Here is a 13,395-nt window from a genome sequence, read left to right on the forward strand (position 1 = left end):
CCCAAACGGTATCAAACCAACACCCACGGGAAGCTGTAAGCATAGAGGACATGCCTGCACCCCATTGGACTTACCTGTGTGGGTTAAATCCGGGTTATTTGACAACCTATGGCGGTGATGGTTCTGCTCAGGCAGAGCAGTGCTGATGCTCCTCATAAAGCTGTCGCTGCTGTGAAGGTTCTAGGTGACATCACAAATCCCTATGGTTACATACACAACAAAGCTGGGTTGTTGTTGTTTACACTCTGCAAGGCCTGTGGAAGTGAGTGACATCATAGCACTGTAGTTCTGAGGGTTCAAGATGGATGCAACAATCTCCTGTTGCTTCTATGAAGGCCGTAATAGACGACATCACCAAACAGCTCCATAGTCACATACACAGCAAAGGAGAGATGTTGTTTACACCTAGTGATGTCAGTGGTATTGAGTGACATCACAGCACAGTGCTAAGGCTCCTGGGCCTGGACACAGCAGCGGCTGCAATATCTCAACGGAGAATACGTTTATATCTATGTGTGTGTGTGCGCATATATATATATATATATATATATATATATATATATATATATATATATATATTTCTCCGCCGAAATCACTTTTAAACCCATTTCCACCTTTTTTTCCCTTCTCTTCCTCTTACTTTTTTTTCACGTTTTTTTACGTTTTTCTCCTTTTCGCCTCTTTTCTGGGCGTATTATTCTTCTTTTTCTTCTTTTTTTTCGTCTAATGCATACCCCATCAGTGCAGCAATGCTTATTCAATACCGCCAGCAGATGGAGACACTGGGGGATAATTTTCTAAGGATTTATACTGATTTTTCCTGTCTGAATTTGTCGCACAGAAAGTTGCAGGCCAAATATGTGTGACATTTCTGCGACTTTAGCTTCTAGAGCATTTTTACAACATTATACATAGGTGCTGAATACATAAAAAGCGACTGTTCAGCGACAGACAAGTCGCATCGGCTGAAAGTAGGCCAGAATGTCAGTCCATGTTGGAGCAGGTTTAGATACAGTCTAAAGCATAGATCTCAAAGTCTGTGCACAGAATTTAGCAAGGGCCTCGCACCTTCTGATGCATCAGGTAGGTGCACAATAGCATAGCCTAACCCTCTGTACTTTGGTCTATATTGATGCGGGACATAGACAGCCAGCTGATGACCAATCCATTAGTGCAATGGATGGCTGGAAGCATTTGTCTTTGCCTTTGCAATACCACAGAAGCAATGCATGGTCAATGTACAGCAATGACACACCTGTGTGAACAGCCAGGAGACCCCCCCCCCCCCCATGTTATGTTACATAGTTACATAGTTAGTACGGTCGAAAAAAGACATATGTCCATCAAGTTCAACCAGGGAATTAAGGGGTAGGGGTGTGGCGCGATATTGGGGAAGGGATGAGATTTTATATTTCTTCATAAGCATTAATCTTATTTTGTCAATTAGGAACATTCAGCACCCACCCGCTATCAAGGCAGCTGCCTATCATGTCATGCCCTACCTGCACAGGTGTGCTGGCTACTCAAATGATCCAATTAAGGAGGCCATTTAGTCAGCAGCAGCAGAAGTCCTGTGCCTGGACGCTCCAACAGGGGCCAGACACAAGCAGAAGCAGCAGAAGCAGCAGCAGCACCACCTTTTGTTTTTTGGCTGCAGCAGCAGCAAGGCCCACAGGGCTGGCTAGCTGGCTAGCCAGCAAGCAGGTAGCAATGAAAGTAGGAATCTTTCTTTTTAACCCTGTAAGGGGGTGGTGCACTGTACCCGAAGATACTGCCATATCGGGTCAATGCATAGGGCGACGGAAGCAAGCTTCGAAATCGGCCCCCGTTCTCAAAAATCCATTTAATATATGGTCCCCAGATAGGGGACGTATCAGATATTAAACTGATAAGAACAGATACTACACTTGATCTTAGCCAAAAGGCCGAGAAGCGATAACCGTGAAAGGGGCGGGCCCAACAAGGTCCCCTTCATGGGCACTATCACTGCTTGCTGTCAGGGAGGCTGCCAGACAATTTTCCATGCACACTCTGGGCTGGGGGGCAGTCAACCACCAGTACACACAGCAGAACCTAAACCCATACCATTATTGCTAAGCAGCAAGACAGGGGCCCATTGCACTCCCACGGGGCCTTTTTAAATGCAATCCATAACCCGGATTTGCCAGGAACCCTTCTTACTCCTCCTACTTGCATGTGACACTGGGCTTAGGATCTGCATAGGAAACACACACACAAGCACACACCTACCTTTGTTGCCTGCAGATGCCTCCTTGGCTGTCCCCAAACGGTATCAAACCAACACCCACGGGAAGCTGTAAGCATAGAGGACATGCCTGCACCCCATTGGACTTACCTGTGTGGGTTAAATCCGGGTTATTTGACAACCTATGGCGGTGATGGTTCTGCTCAGGCAGAGCAGTGCTGATGCTCCTCATAAAGCTGTCGCTGCTGTGAAGGTTCTAGGTGACATCACAAATCCCTATGGTTACATACACAACAAAGCTGGGTTGTTGTTGTTTACACTCTGCAAGGCCTGTGGAAGTGAGTGACATCATAGCACTGTAGTTCTGAGGGTTCAAGATGGATGCAACAATCTCCTGTTGCTTCTATGAAGGCCGTAATAGACGACATCACCAAACAGCTCCATAGTCACATACACAGCAAAGGAGAGATGTTGTTTACACCTAGTGATGTCAGTGGTATTGAGTGACATCACAGCACAGTGCTAAGGCTCCTGGGCCTGGACACAGCAGCGGCTGCAATATCTCAACGGAGAATACGTTTATATCTATGTGTGTGTGTGCGCATATATATATATATATATATATATATATATATATTTCTCCGCCGAAATCACTTTTAAACCCATTTCCACCTTTTTTTCCCTTCTCTTCCTCTTACTTTTTTTTCACGTTTTTTTACGTTTTTCTCCTTTTCGCCTCTTTTCTGGGCGTATTATTCTTCTTTTTCTTCTTTTTTTTCGTCTAATGCATACCCCATCAGTGCAGCAATGCTTATTCAATACCGCCAGCAGATGGAGACACTGGGGGATAATTTTCTAAGGATTTATACTGATTTTTCCTGTCTGAATTTGTCGCACAGAAAGTTGCAGGCCAAATATGTGTGACATTTCTGCGACTTTAGCTTCTAGAGCATTTTTACAACATTATACATAGGTGCTGAATACATAAAAAGCGACTGTTCAGCGACAGACAAGTTGCATCGGCTGAAAGTAGGCCAGAATGTCAGTCCATGTTGGAGCAGGTTTAGATACAGTCTAAAGCATAGATCTCAAAGTCTGTGCACAGAATTTAGCAAGGGCCTCGCACCTTCTGATGCATCAGGTAGGTGCACAATAGCATAGCCTAACCCTCTGTACTTTGGTCTATATTGATGCGGGACATAGACAGCCAGCTGATGACCAATCCATTAGTGCAATGGATGGCTGGAAGCATTTGTCTTTGCCTTTGCAATACCACAGAAGCAATGCATGGTCAATGTACAGCAATGACACACCTGTGTGAACAGCCAGGAGACCCCCCCCCCCCCATGTTATGTTACATAGTTACATAGTTAGTACGGTCGAAAAAAGACATATGTCCATCAAGTTCAACCAGGGAATTAAGGGGTAGGGGTGTGGCGCGATATTGGGGAAGGGATGAGATTTTATATTTCTTCATAAGCATTAATCTTATTTTGTCAATTAGGAACATTCAGCACCCACCCGCTATCAAGGCAGCTGCCTATCATGTCATGCCCTACCTGCACAGGTGTGCTGGCTACTCAAATGATCCAATTAAGGAGGCCATTTAGTCAGCAGCAGCAGAAGTCCTGTGCCTGGACGCTCCAACAGGGGCCAGACACAAGCAGAAGCAGAAGCAGCAGAAGCAGCAGCAGCACCACCTTTTGTTTTTTGGCTGCAGCAGCAGCAAGGCCCACAGGGCTGGCTAGCTGGCTAGCCAGCAAGCAGGTAGCAATGAAAGTAGGAATCTTTCTTTTTAACCCTGTAAGGGGGTGGTGCACTGTACCCGAAGATACTGCCATATCGGGTCAATGCATAGGGCGACGGAAGCAAGCTTCGAAATCGGCCCCCGTTCTCAAAAATCCATTTAATATATGGTCCCCAGATAGGGGACGTATCAGATATTAAACTGATAAGAACAGATACTACACTTGATCTTAGCCAAAAGGCCGAGAAGCGATAACCGTGAAAGGGGCGGGCCCAACAAGGTCCCCTTCATGGGCACTATCACTGCTTGCTGTCAGGGAGGCTGCCAGACAATTTTCCATGCACACTCTGGGCTGGGGGGCAGTCAACCACCAGTACACACAGCAGAACCTAAACCCATACCATTATTGCTAAGCAGCAAGACAGGGGCCCATTGCACTCCCACGGGGCCTTTTTAAATGCAATCCATAACCCGGATTTGCCAGGAACCCTTCTTACTCCTCCTACTTGCATGTGACACTGGGCTTAGGATCTGCATAGGAAACACACACACAAGCACACACCTACCTTTGTTGCCTGCAGATGCCTCCTTGGCTGTCCCCAAACGGTATCAAACCAACACCCACGGGAAGCTGTAAGCATAGAGGACATGCCTGCACCCCATTGGACTTACCTGTGTGGGTTAAATCCGGGTTATTTGACAACCTATGGCGGTGATGGTTCTGCTCAGGCAGAGCAGTGCTGATGCTCCTCATAAAGCTGTCGCTGCTGTGAAGGTTCTAGGTGACATCACAAATCCCTATGGTTACATACACAACAAAGCTGGGTTGTTGTTGTTTACACTCTGCAAGGCCTGTGGAAGTGAGTGACATCATAGCACTGTAGTTCTGAGGGTTCAAGATGGATGCAACAATCTCCTGTTGCTTCTATGAAGGCCGTAATAGACGACATCACCAAACAGCTCCATAGTCACATACACAGCAAAGGAGAGATGTTGTTTACACCTAGTGATGTCAGTGGTATTGAGTGACATCACAGCACAGTGCTAAGGCTCCTGGGCCTGGACACAGCAGCGGCTGCAATATCTCAACGGAGAATACGTTTATATCTATGTGTGTGTGTGCGCATATATATATATATATATATATATATATATATATATATATATATTTCTCCGCCGAAATCACTTTTAAACCCATTTCCACCTTTTTTTCCCTTCTCTTCCTCTTACTTTTTTTTCACGTTTTTTTACGTTTTTCTCCTTTTCGCCTCTTTTCTGGGCGTATTATTCTTCTTTTTCTTCTTTTTTTTCGTCTAATGCATACCCCATCAGTGCAGCAATGCTTATTCAATACCGCCAGCAGATGGAGACACTGGGGGATAATTTTCTAAGGATTTATACTGATTTTTCCTGTCTGAATTTGTCGCACAGAAAGTTGCAGGCCAAATATGTGTGACATTTCTGCGACTTTAGCTTCTAGAGCATTTTTACAACATTATACATAGGTGCTGAATACATAAAAAGCGACTGTTCAGCGACAGACAAGTCGCATCGGCTGAAAGTAGGCCAGAATGTCAGTCCATGTTGGAGCAGGTTTAGATACAGTCTAAAGCATAGATCTCAAAGTCTGTGCACAGAATTTAGCAAGGGCCTCGCACCTTCTGATGCATCAGGTAGGTGCACAATAGCATAGCCTAACCCTCTGTACTTTGGTCTATATTGATGCGGGACATAGACAGCCAGCTGATGACCAATCCATTAGTGCAATGGATGGCTGGAAGCATTTGTCTTTGCCTTTGCAATACCACAGAAGCAATGCATGGTCAATGTACAGCAATGACACACCTGTGTGAACAGCCAGGAGACCCCCCCCCCCCCCATGTTATGTTACATAGTTACATAGTTAGTACGGTCGAAAAAAGACATATGTCCATCAAGTTCAACCAGGGAATTAAGGGGTAGGGGTGTGGCGCGATATTGGGGAAGGGATGAGATTTTATATTTCTTCATAAGCATTAATCTTATTTTGTCAATTAGGAACATTCAGCACCCACCCGCTATCAAGGCAGCTGCCTATCATGTCATGCCCTACCTGCACAGGTGTGCTGGCTACTCAAATGATCCAATTAAGGAGGCCATTTAGTCAGCAGCAGCAGAAGTCCTGTGCCTGGACGCTCCAACAGGGGCCAGACACAAGCAGAAGCAGCAGAAGCAGCAGCAGCACCACCTTTTGTTTTTTGGCTGCAGCAGCAGCAAGGCCCACAGGGCTGGCTAGCTGGCTAGCCAGCAAGCAGGTAGCAATGAAAGTAGGAATCTTTCTTTTTAACCCTGTAAGGGGGTGGTGCACTGTACCCGAAGATACTGCCATATCGGGTCAATGCATAGGGCGACGGAAGCAAGCTTCGAAATCGGCCCCCGTTCTCAAAAATCCATTTAATATATGGTCCCCAGATAGGGGACGTATCAGATATTAAACTGATAAGAACAGATACTACACTTGATCTTAGCCAAAAGGCCGAGAAGCGATAACCGTGAAAGGGGCGGGCCCAACAAGGTCCCCTTCATGGGCACTATCACTGCTTGCTGTCAGGGAGGCTGCCAGACAATTTTCCATGCACACTCTGGGCTGGGGGGCAGTCAACCACCAGTACACACAGCAGAACCTAAACCCATACCATTATTGCTAAGCAGCAAGACAGGGGCCCATTGCACTCCCACGGGGCCTTTTTAAATGCAATCCATAACCCGGATTTGCCAGGAACCCTTCTTACTCCTCCTACTTGCATGTGACACTGGGCTTAGGATCTGCATAGGAAACACACACACAAGCACACACCTACCTTTGTTGCCTGCAGATGCCTCCTTGGCTGTCCCCAAACGGTATCAAACCAACACCCACGGGAAGCTGTAAGCATAGAGGACATGCCTGCACCCCATTGGACTTACCTGTGTGGGTTAAATCCGGGTTATTTGACAACCTATGGCGGTGATGGTTCTGCTCAGGCAGAGCAGTGCTGATGCTCCTCATAAAGCTGTCGCTGCTGTGAAGGTTCTAGGTGACATCACAAATCCCTATGGTTACATACACAACAAAGCTGGGTTGTTGTTGTTTACACTCTGCAAGGCCTGTGGAAGTGAGTGACATCATAGCACTGTAGTTCTGAGGGTTCAAGATGGATGCAACAATCTCCTGTTGCTTCTATGAAGGCCGTAATAGACGACATCACCAAACAGCTCCATAGTCACATACACAGCAAAGGAGAGATGTTGTTTACACCTAGTGATGTCAGTGGTATTGAGTGACATCACAGCACAGTGCTAAGGCTCCTGGGCCTGGACACAGCAGCGGCTGCAATATCTCAACGGAGAATACGTTTATATCTATGTGTGTGTGTGCGCATATATATATATATATATATATATATATATATATATATATATATATTTCTCCGCCGAAATCACTTTTAAACCCATTTCCACCTTTTTTTCCCTTCTCTTCCTCTTACTTTTTTTTCACGTTTTTTTACGTTTTTCTCCTTTTCGCCTCTTTTCTGGGCGTATTATTCTTCTTTTTCTTCTTTTTTTTCGTCTAATGCATACCCCATCAGTGCAGCAATGCTTATTCAATACCGCCAGCAGATGGAGACACTGGGGGATAATTTTCTAAGGATTTATACTGATTTTTCCTGTCTGAATTTGTCGCACAGAAAGTTGCAGGCCAAATATGTGTGACATTTCTGCGACTTTAGCTTCTAGAGCATTTTTACAACATTATACATAGGTGCTGAATACATAAAAAGCGACTGTTCAGCGACAGACAAGTCGCATCGGCTGAAAGTAGGCCAGAATGTCAGTCCATGTTGGAGCAGGTTTAGATACAGTCTAAAGCATAGATCTCAAAGTCTGTGCACAGAATTTAGCAAGGGCCTCGCACCTTCTGATGCATCAGGTAGGTGCACAATAGCATAGCCTAACCCTCTGTACTTTGGTCTATATTGATGCGGGACATAGACAGCCAGCTGATGACCAATCCATTAGTGCAATGGATGGCTGGAAGCATTTGTCTTTGCCTTTGCAATACCACAGAAGCAATGCATGGTCAATGTACAGCAATGACACACCTGTGTGAACAGCCAGGAGACACCCCCCCCCCCCCCCCCCATGTTATGTTACATAGTTACATAGTTAGTACGGTCGAAAAAAGACATATGTCCATCAAGTTCAACCAGGGAATTAAGGGGTAGGGGTGTGGCGCGATATTGGGGAAGGGATGAGATTTTATATTTCTTCATAAGCATTAATCTTATTTTGTCAATTAGGAACATTCAGCACCCACCCGCTATCAAGGCAGCTGCCTATCATGTCATGCCCTACCTGCACAGGTGTGCTGGCTACTCAAATGATCCAATTAAGGAGGCCATTTAGTCAGCAGCAGCAGAAGTCCTGTGCCTGGACGCTCCAACAGGGGCCAGACACAAGCAGAAGTAGAAGCAGCAGAAGCAGCAGCAGCACCACCTTTTGTTTTTTGGCTGCAGCAGCAGCAAGGCCCACAGGGCTGGCTAGCTGGCTAGCCAGCAAGCAGGTAGCAATGAAAGTAGGAATCTTTCTTTTTAACCCTGTAAGGGGGTGGTGCACTGTACCCGAAGATACTGCCATATCGGGTCAATGCATAGGGCGACGGAAGCAAGCTTCGAAATCGGCCCCCGTTCTCAAAAATCCATTTAATATATGGTCCCCAGATAGGGGACGTATCAGATATTAAACTGATAAGAACAGATACTACACTTGATCTTAGCCAAAAGGCCGAGAAGCGATAACCGTGAAAGGGGCGGGCCCAACAAGGTCCCCTTCATGGGCACTATCACTGCTTGCTGTCAGGGAGGCTGCCAGACAATTTTCCATGCACACTCTGGGCTGGGGGGCAGTCAACCACCAGTACACACAGCAGAACCTAAACCCATACCATTATTGCTAAGCAGCAAGACAGGGGCCCATTGCACTCCCACGGGGCCTTTTTAAATGCAATCCATAACCCGGATTTGCCAGGAACCCTTCTTACTCCTCCTACTTGCATGTGACACTGGGCTTAGGATCTGCATAGGAAACACACACACAAGCACACACCTACCTTTGTTGCCTGCAGATGCCTCCTTGGCTGTCCCCAAACGGTATCAAACCAACACCCACGGGAAGCTGTAAGCATAGAGGACATGCCTGCACCCCATTGGACTTACCTGTGTGGGTTAAATCCGGGTTATTTGACAACCTATGGCGGTGATGGTTCTGCTCAGGCAGAGCAGTGCTGATGCTCCTCATAAAGCTGTCGCTGCTGTGAAGGTTCTAGGTGACATCACAAATCCCTATGGTTACATACACAACAAAGCTGGGTTGTTGTTGTTTACACTCTGCAAGGCCTGTGGAAGTGAGTGACATCATAGCACTGTAGTTCTGAGGGTTCAAGATGGATGCAACAATCTCCTGTTGCTTCTATGAAGGCCGTAATAGACGACATCACCAAACAGCTCCATAGTCACATACACAGCAAAGGAGAGATGTTGTTTACACCTAGTGATGTCAGTGGTATTGAGTGACATCACAGCACAGTGCTAAGGCTCCTGGGCCTGGACACAGCAGCGGCTGCAATATCTCAACGGAGAATACGTTTATATCTATGTGTGTGTGTGCGCATATATATATATATATATATATATATATATATATATATATATATATATATATTTCTCCGCCGAAATCACTTTTAAACCCATTTCCACCTTTTTTTCCCTTCTCTTCCTCTTACTTTTTTTTCACGTTTTTTTACGTTTTTCTCCTTTTCGCCTCTTTTCTGGGCGTATTATTCTTCTTTTTCTTCTTTTTTTTCGTCTAATGCATACCCCATCAGTGCAGCAATGCTTATTCAATACCGCCAGCAGATGGAGACACTGGGGGATAATTTTCTAAGGATTTATACTGATTTTTCCTGTCTGAATTTGTCGCACAGAAAGTTGCAGGCCAAATATGTGTGACATTTCTGCGACTTTAGCTTCTAGAGCATTTTTACAACATTATACATAGGTGCTGAATACATAAAAAGCGACTGTTCAGCGACAGACAAGTTGCATCGGCTGAAAGTAGGCCAGAATGTCAGTCCATGTTGGAGCAGGTTTAGATACAGTCTAAAGCATAGATCTCAAAGTCTGTGCACAGAATTTAGCAAGGGCCTCGCACCTTCTGATGCATCAGGTAGGTGCACAATAGCATAGCCTAACCCTCTGTACTTTGGTCTATATTGATGCGGGACATAGACAGCCAGCTGATGACCAATCCATTAGTGCAATGGATGGCTGGAAGCATTTGTCTTTGCCTTTGCAATACCACAGAAGCAATGCATGGTCAATGTACAGCAATGACACACCTGTGTGAACAGCCAGGAGACCCCCCCCCCCCCATGTTATGTTACATAGTTACACAGTTAGTACGGTCGAAAAAAGACATATGTCCATCAAGTTCAACCAGGGAATTAAGGGGTAGGGGTGTGGCGCGATATTGGGGAAGGGATGAGATTTTATATTTCTTCATAAGCATTAATCTTATTTTGTCAATTAGGAACATTCAGCACCCACCCGCTATCAAGGCAGCTGCCTATCATGTCATGCCCTACCTGCACAGGTGTGCTGGCTACTCAAATGATCCAATTAAGGAGGCCATTTAGTCAGCAGCAGCAGAAGTCCTGTGCCTGGACGCTCCAACAGGGGCCAGACACAAGCAGAAGCAGAAGCAGCAGAAGCAGCAGCAGCACCACCTTTTGTTTTTTGGCTGCAGCAGCAGCAAGGCCCACAGGGCTGGCTAGCTGGCTAGCCAGCAAGCAGGTAGCAATGAAAGTAGGAATCTTTCTTTTTAACCCTGTAAGGGGGTGGTGCACTGTACCCGAAGATACTGCCATATCGGGTCAATGCATAGGGCGACGGAAGCAAGCTTCGAAATCGGCCCCCGTTCTCAAAAATCCATTTAATATATGGTCCCCAGATAGGGGACGTATCAGATATTAAACTGATAAGAACAGATACTACACTTGATCTTAGCCAAAAGGCCGAGAAGCGATAACCGTGAAAGGGGCGGGCCCAACAAGGTCCCCTTCATGGGCACTATCACTGCTTGCTGTCAGGGAGGCTGCCAGACAATTTTCCATGCACACTCTGGGCTGGGGGGCAGTCAACCACCAGTACACACAGCAGAACCTAAACCCATACCATTATTGCTAAGCAGCAAGACAGGGGCCCATTGCACTCCCACGGGGCCTTTTTAAATGCAATCCATAACCCGGATTTGCCAGGAACCCTTCTTACTCCTCCTACTTGCATGTGACACTGGGCTTAGGATCTGCATAGGAAACACACACACAAGCACACACCTACCTTTGTTGCCTGCAGATGCCTCCTTGGCTGTCCCCAAACGGTATCAAACCAACACCCACGGGAAGCTGTAAGCATAGAGGACATGCCTGCACCCCATTGGACTTACCTGTGTGGGTTAAATCCGGGTTATTTGACAACCTATGGCGGTGATGGTTCTGCTCAGGCAGAGCAGTGCTGATGCTCCTCATAAAGCTGTCGCTGCTGTGAAGGTTCTAGGTGACATCACAAATCCCTATGGTTACATACACAACAAAGCTGGGTTGTTGTTGTTTACACTCTGCAAGGCCTGTGGAAGTGAGTGACATCATAGCACTGTAGTTCTGAGGGTTCAAGATGGATGCAACAATCTCCTGTTGCTTCTATGAAGGCCGTAATAGACGACATCACCAAACAGCTCCATAGTCACATACACAGCAAAGGAGAGATGTTGTTTACACCTAGTGATGTCAGTGGTATTGAGTGACATCACAGCACAGTGCTAAGGCTCCTGGGCCTGGACACAGCAGCGGCTGCAATATCTCAACGGAGAATACGTTTATATCTATGTGTGTGTGTGCGCATATATATATATATATATATATATATATATATATATATATATATATTTCTCCGCCGAAATCACTTTTAAACCCATTTCCACCTTTTTTTCCCTTCTCTTCCTCTTACTTTTTTTTCACGTTTTTTTACGTTTTTCTCCTTTTTGCCTCTTTTCTGGGCGTATTATTCTTCTTTTTCTTCTTTTTTTTCGTCTAATGCATACCCCATCAGTGCAGCAATGCTTATTCAATACCGCCAGCAGATGGAGACACTGGGGGATAATTTTCTAAGGATTTATACTGATTTTTCCTGTCTGAATTTGTCGCACAGAAAGTTGCAGGCCAAATATGTGTGACATTTCTGCGACTTTAGCTTCTAGAGCATTTTTACAACATTATACATAGGTGCTGAATACATAAAAAGCGACTGTTCAGCGACAGACAAGTCGCATCGGCTGAAAGTAGGCCAGAATGTCAGTCCATGTTGGAGCAGGTTTAGATACAGTCTAAAGTATAGATCTCAAAGTCTGTGCACAGAATTTTCAGCAAGGGCCTCGCACCTTCTGATGCATCAGGTAGGTGCACAATAGCATAGCCTAACCCTCTGTACTTTGGTCTATATTGATGCGGGACATAGACAGCCAGCTGATGACCAATCCATTAGTGCAATGGATGGCTGGAAGCATTTGTCTTTGCCTTTGCAATACCACAGAAGCAATGCATGGTCAATGTACAGCAATGACACATCTGTGTGAACAGCCAGGAGACCCCCCCCCCCCCCCCATGTTATGTTACATAGTTACATAGTTAGTACGGTCGAAAAAAGACATATGTCCATCAAGTTCAACCAGGGAATTAAGGGGTAGGGGTGTGGCGCGATATTGGGGAAGGGATGAGATTTTATATTTCTTCATAAGCATTAATCTTATTTTGTCAATTAGGAACATTCAGCACCCACCCGCTATCAAGGCAGCTGCCTATCATGTCATGCCCTACCTGCACAGGTGTGCTGGCTACTCAAATGATCCAATTAAGGAGGCCATTTAGTCAGCAGCAGCAGAAGTCCTGTGCCTGGACGCTCCAACAGCGGCCAGACACAAGCAGAAGCAGAAGCAGCAGAAGCAGCAGCAGCACCACCTTTTGTTTTTTGGCTGCAGCAGCAGCAAGGCCCACAGGGCTGGCTAGCTGGCTAGCCAGCAAGCAGGTAGCAATGAAAGTAGGAATCTTTCTTTTTAACCCTGTAAGGGGGTGGTGCACTGTACCCGAAGATACTGCCATATCGGGTCAATGCATAGGGCGACGGAAGCAAGCTTCGAAATCGGCCCCCGTTCTCAAAAATCCATTTAATATATGGTCCCCAGATAGGGGACGTATCAGATATTAAACTGATAAGAACAGATACTACACTTGATCTTAGCCAAAAGGCCGAGAAGCGATAACCGTGAAAGGGGCGGGCCCAACAAGGTGCCCTTCATGGGCACTATCACTGCT

At 45.9% G+C, this 13,395-nt stretch overlaps 6 non-coding genes across 6 annotated transcripts; all 6 read right to left on the reverse strand.

Moving 5' to 3' along the window:
• Window positions 1-1,746: 1,746 nt before the first annotated feature.
• LOC130299533 (U2 spliceosomal RNA) lies at window positions 1,747-1,937 on the reverse strand. Its single transcript, XR_008850643.1, has one exon. It is a non-coding gene; the product is annotated as a U2 spliceosomal RNA (small nuclear RNA).
• Window positions 1,938-4,015: 2,078 nt separating this feature from the next.
• LOC130299534 (U2 spliceosomal RNA) lies at window positions 4,016-4,206 on the reverse strand. Its single transcript, XR_008850644.1, has one exon. It is a non-coding gene; the product is annotated as a U2 spliceosomal RNA (small nuclear RNA).
• A 2,083-nt stretch (window positions 4,207-6,289) lies between these two features.
• Window positions 6,290-6,480, reverse strand: LOC130299535 (U2 spliceosomal RNA). The gene has a single exon (XR_008850645.1). It is a non-coding gene; the product is annotated as a U2 spliceosomal RNA (small nuclear RNA).
• A 2,097-nt stretch (window positions 6,481-8,577) lies between these two features.
• LOC130299536 (U2 spliceosomal RNA) lies at window positions 8,578-8,768 on the reverse strand. The gene has a single exon (XR_008850646.1). It is a non-coding gene; the product is annotated as a U2 spliceosomal RNA (small nuclear RNA).
• Window positions 8,769-10,864: 2,096 nt separating this feature from the next.
• Window positions 10,865-11,055, reverse strand: LOC130299537 (U2 spliceosomal RNA). Its single transcript, XR_008850647.1, has one exon. It is a non-coding gene; the product is annotated as a U2 spliceosomal RNA (small nuclear RNA).
• A 2,095-nt stretch (window positions 11,056-13,150) lies between these two features.
• Window positions 13,151-13,341, reverse strand: LOC130299538 (U2 spliceosomal RNA). The gene has a single exon (XR_008850648.1). It is a non-coding gene; the product is annotated as a U2 spliceosomal RNA (small nuclear RNA).
• Between the last annotated feature and the right edge of the window lie 54 nt (window positions 13,342-13,395).

This window comes from Hyla sarda, unplaced genomic scaffold (assembly GCF_029499605.1).
Source record: "Hyla sarda isolate aHylSar1 unplaced genomic scaffold, aHylSar1.hap1 scaffold_1056, whole genome shotgun sequence".
NCBI classification, from domain to species: domain Eukaryota; kingdom Metazoa; phylum Chordata; class Amphibia; order Anura; family Hylidae; genus Hyla; species Hyla sarda.